Here is a 5,591-nt window from a genome sequence, read left to right on the forward strand (position 1 = left end):
GAATGCTCCAACACTGGAAGTTTTTAAGAAGAGACTGGACAGCCATTTGTCTGAAATGGTATAGGGTTTCCTGCTTGAGCAGAGGGTTGGACTAGATGACCTCCAAGGTCCCTTCCAACTTTATTATTATTATTATTATTATTATTATTATTATTATTATTATTATTATTATTATTATTATTATTATTATTTGCTGCTCTAACACATGTATTGATGATGGTTTTAATGTTTTAAATAGCCTCATTGTTTATCCAGAATATTACCGTTGGATGATTTTGGAATACAATCTGCTAACATTTTACATTTATAGGAAGCCCTCTCTTTCTACAAACAATTCAAAGTACCTTGGAAGTTTGGCTGTTTCCAAACACTGGGCCTTCTGGACTAGTCTGCACCAGGATGACCAATCTAGCTATGACTGTAGGTTCTCTCACCCTTGATGGTTTGCAGCTGAATGTGTTACTCACCTCAATTGCAAGGCAGGGTTTTTTTTTCTGGTGTGTTTTTTAGGACTGCCAATACATATGCAAGTTCCTCTTATCATAATCACTCATTATGAGTGTGCAAGAGTGCAGTGGTGTGCTTGGCTGTAGTGTATGCACTGACAACTTCCATTACATGAAGTGTTTTGTAAAAATAGTGCCTACATAGTTTGATAGCTGGGAAAAATGCAAGGCATGAAGAAAAGGATTCCAATCCACTGACTTTCTGTCTTCATTTTTTTTCACCAAATACATTCTTAATAGACAGATAAGAATTTAATAATCCACAATGTTCAGGGAATTTAACAGAAAAGAGGAGCTGGTGGAAAGGGTGGACACAAAGTCTTTAAAGGGCTATTGAGATGTACTGATCGTGGCTTTGGTTGAGATCTTAAAGCTGAGCAGATTGATTTTCCATGCACTTATTAGCTTTCCACGAAAATATATTAGGTTGGGGATTTATTTATGTTTCTTGGCTAAGCCATCCCTATCAATACATAGCATGGAGGAATTATTTTACCCATCAAACTTTGAGCTTAGTTCCAGTCTCAAAACAATTAATAGGCAATATTCATTTTTATTATGTTTTTTTTAAATATCCAGGGTGGCAGCATACCAGTTAGGTGCCATTCCATCCGATTTAATACCTAATGACTGCATAGACACACAGTCTTGACCTATGGCAATACAGGATATGATAATACTATTTCAAATATATGAACACCTTTAGAAGGGTATCAGATCCGAGGTGCAGGAATCCAGATGACCATTAGATGGCCGCAAAGTTTGTCTTCTACCTCTTTACTGTCATCTAGATCTTTGCATTCCAGACCTGAAGGCTCTAACTTTGGAATCTGAAGTGATGTGACATTGGACAGCAGAAACCTTTTCATTTTCAGAGTGACAAAAGAGCTAAATTCTGAAAATGCTTGGGTGGCTATAATCCTGTGACATCTGGTGAACTCAAAGGGAGATTAGTGTCCATCAGATTTCCTCCTTTGAAGGTATAAGCCAGGTTCCAACCTCAGGAAGAGATAAAAGTCTATTCTTTAACTCCCAATACTTCTTTTCTGAGTTCAGATACCTATTATATTGGAAAAGCCTAAATCAAGGCCGACCATCCAACAGGTCTGAAGAAGTTTGCATCCAAACTCACCAAAGAGTGTGGGAAGTCTTTACATCAGATTCAGAAATATCTCCAGCTTATCTCCCAGTTTATCAGTTATTTTGACAAGGTATTAAAGTGCATCACAAAACTCAGTTTGAAGGATCACCTAGATGCAGTTTGGGTTCAGCTTTGGTTATTTTAATCTAATCCTGAAGTATTATTGGTATTTGACAAGGAGGAAACAGTCTTTCTACATGATCTGGATCTTGTTTAGCATTTTTTGATGTGATGACCCATAATCTCTGAATTATATGGCCACCATGAGGGTTGTGGTGGCACTGTTTTGAGGTGGGGCTTGCTGAACCTGAAGGCTAGATCTCTGGAAATGTTATTGGGAGACTACTGCTTCAGTTTGTGATCTTCGTATTATGTGTTGTATTTTGTGAATGAGAGAACGGGAGCAGGAGAGGAAGAGATAATCCATATTATGCTTTCAACATCTATATAAGCATACAGTACTGAATGAAATCAATAGACAGGTTTTAATACCCAACTCTCTTTGTTCTATCAAAGACAGTGGATTAGAATCTAAAACTCAGATAAGCAGATTCTTAACCTGGACAATATAAATGTTTGGGAATATGTTTATTTCTAGAATAGTTACATGGCCTGTTACGGGTAGCACTGTGATCTTCTCTTTGGTGCTCAGGTAGCAACACCTTTCCCCATATCCCAGAGAAAATCATTGTGTTCTGAGTAGCATCATCTGTATTAAATTACTCCAATGTGCTCTAATTGAAGATGCCTTTGAAATATGCAGAGAATCTAAGATTGGTTCCCATAATATCACCAGAAAATTTACTACTATTGATTGCAAAGGGCATAAAATATCTTTTTTTTCTATCTTAACTGGGTTTCATTTTCTGGATCCAGTTCAAAATGATAGCAGTACCAGTACATTATTAAAGTTTTCCTTGATTTTTCTTGTTCGTTCAGTTTTACTGACGGCTAATTGATGTGTTGTACCTTTTGAAATTTTTGTTAGCTATTTGCTTGATCTGTGAATTGAAAAAAACAAAACCCTGCACTATAAGGGAGATATTTGTCTGCTTTACACTTAATAATAATAATCTTCTGATTTATTCTCTATTTCCCAGACTAGCATCACCAGTCAGAATGACAAGGAATCCAAAGATAGGCAGCTGTACTTCCTTTTATCTGGAAGACCTACCATGGTTGAATCTTCCTGTCTGTAAGCAATAAATTACAAAGTAACCACGTGTGCTTTGCAAACACAGGTCCTTTAATTCTTCCAGAGATAATTTTTATGTGTTGTGAAGCACCTTTCATATGTGTTATAGATCCTTGCATCTTTTACAATTTGAAACTTTATATACTTAAGGGTGTTTTTCCCCCCTGAGGGACTGGAATTGGGCAAAGCTTTTATTGCTTTGAGCCTTGTGAAGGGATTTCCACGATCCAGATCTACTTAGAATGAAAATCCATAGTTCACAGAACAATAGGATGAGGTTGCCCTTTGCCACGTGCATATTTAACCACCATTACACACTTCATCAAATTCCTTTACTTAATTATTTCAGGCAAAGTTCTGCACTTTTAAAAATATGCCATATTTTTTCTAGGAATCAAATATGTTTGCTATTAGTGATTGCCTTCCAAGCATGATTTGGTCTGAACATCAATGGAAGAAGGCCCATGTGAAATAAGGATGTGCCAGAAACAGACACTACAAATATTCCAGGAATGATACTTGTAATATACTTGTAATAATAGAAATTTGAAAACCTGCCCGGATTTCCCTCTGCCCCATTCCCCCCCCCCCCTTATACCAGGCAAGATCAAGGTAGTGTTATTTTGAGTCTCTCATGCCTTCTCCTTTCCCAGGACTGATTTTTCTTTTAATTTCCCATTATCTTTTCCTGCATATTCTTCAGAGTTATCTTTGCACTCCTCTATAGTGGACTTATAGAATATGCTACTCTCAGAGCTGCTTCTAGTCTTTGAATGTTCACTGTATTATGATAGTCCCTTAAAACAATTTTACTACAGTGGTATGCAGCTTGTACAGTCACTGTGTACTGGCATCTGATTTAATAATATTGATTAGTACAGATGATTATTTCTGGAGATTCTGTTACTATTTGTTTCTTTGTTGTACATTGTCCATCTTTGTTTTAATGAACATGGCAAGAAATTGAATGAATCAATGATGAATGAATGAACGAGTGAGTGAGTGATAATATGTCCCTTATTTGCACTGCACATTTGTCCAATACTGAATATACATCTTCTCTAGGATACAATACAACGGGACAGATAATTCCCCCAATTGTTAGGTGGCCATTTCTTCTATCTATCTATCTATCTATCTATCTATCTATCTATCTATCTATCTATCTATCTATCTATCTATCTATCTATCTATCTATCTATCTATCTATCTATCTATCTATCTATCTATCTATCCATCCATCAACTATCTCCACCATCAATGTATCATCTCTCTCTCTCAACAAGCTTTATTTTGTAATTCTTGATTTTAAATTTTCTGCAGATTTTGAAATAGTTAGAAGCATGTTAAAAACTCTTTATGTTCAACCTTTTAAGGCCCAGCATCTAATATGTACCACAGTGTCTCCTATAGGTCAGTGGCCAGCAGTGGCGTAGCGTGGGGGGTTCAGGGGGGGCTGGCCGCACCGGGCGCAACATCTGGGGGGGTGCGCTCGCACTCGCAGCTCTCTGCCCCTGCCTGGCTCACTCACTCTCTCTCACTGCAGTGCTGGCTTTGCGAATCCGATCCGAGCCGCCAGGTCGCTTTCAGCTTTGGCTGAATCCCATTCAATTACTGTAGTTTAGGATGATGGAATTTTAGCACGCTGTGTACACTATACAAAACTCGAAAGTTTGAATTTGCTCGTAGAAAGGGTACCTCAATGCAGCATGGAAATGACTTCAACAGCCAATAACCCATTTCAGCTGATGCGGCTTAATGCAGGCACAAGTTTGAACAGGTTTACCTGGAAGAAAGCTCGTGCATGTTTACATCACTCTGGGCTGACCTTGATCTCATGGCACATCCATTTTGTTTTCTTGGCAATGCTAGGGAAACAGTTCTCGTTCTTCTACCAGCGTTTTATGCTGCGTTGAAAATTTATTTGATTTTTTTTTACAAAAATCAACTTTATTATTTTTAAAAATAACAATGCGATGAACATACCTAATACTCCTCCCTCCCCCTATCTTCCCCGTAGCAACTCTGTGAGGTGGGTTTTGCTGAGAGAGAGGGACAGGCCCAAAGCCACCCAGCTGGCTTTCGTGCCTCATGGAAAATCAAGCTGGAAGAAGGGAATGGCAAATCACTTCCATGTTAAACTGCCAGCATAAAATACATCAAAGTGTCCATTTAACTACCAGCAGTTGAACTCCACCCAATAAAAATGTCTTGATTTTTAAGAGAAGAACTGTAACCCTTGGACCACAGCTGTAATGAAAGAAGGGCATTTTTAGGGATACGGATTTTCAAAAGTTGGCTTTACTATCCTTGTGCTCTTCATTCTCACTTGGCAGGTTTTACTGTCCACCTATAGTCCAGAGCTCCACTGCCAGTACTATCTTTTGCCTTAATCCAATTCCTATAACATAGCTATGTCAGGATATGTAATCTTGTTTTTATAAGAACTTCTAGCTATATTTCTGAATAAAAATAATATTGCTGAGCTAGGCTGGTATTCATTTAAAATTCTTTTTAATCACAAAACCAAGATACACCTATGGTTTACATATCCATGGCAATTGTGGCCAGTCAATGAACAATGTTTCTGTTTGAAAAAATGCGGAAGAATGGAGTAATATTCACTCATGTGCAATTTGTGTGAACGCTCTTTTTAAACTGACTCTTGAAATATCTTTTCATTGTTTCCAAGAAAGAAATTGTGCTGCATGCAAATTCAAAGCATCCAATAATTAAAAGATAACATAGA

This window comes from Vipera berus (genome assembly GCF_964194415.1).
Source record: "Vipera berus genome assembly, chromosome: 1".
Lineage (NCBI taxonomy): Eukaryota > Metazoa > Chordata > Lepidosauria > Squamata > Viperidae > Vipera > Vipera berus.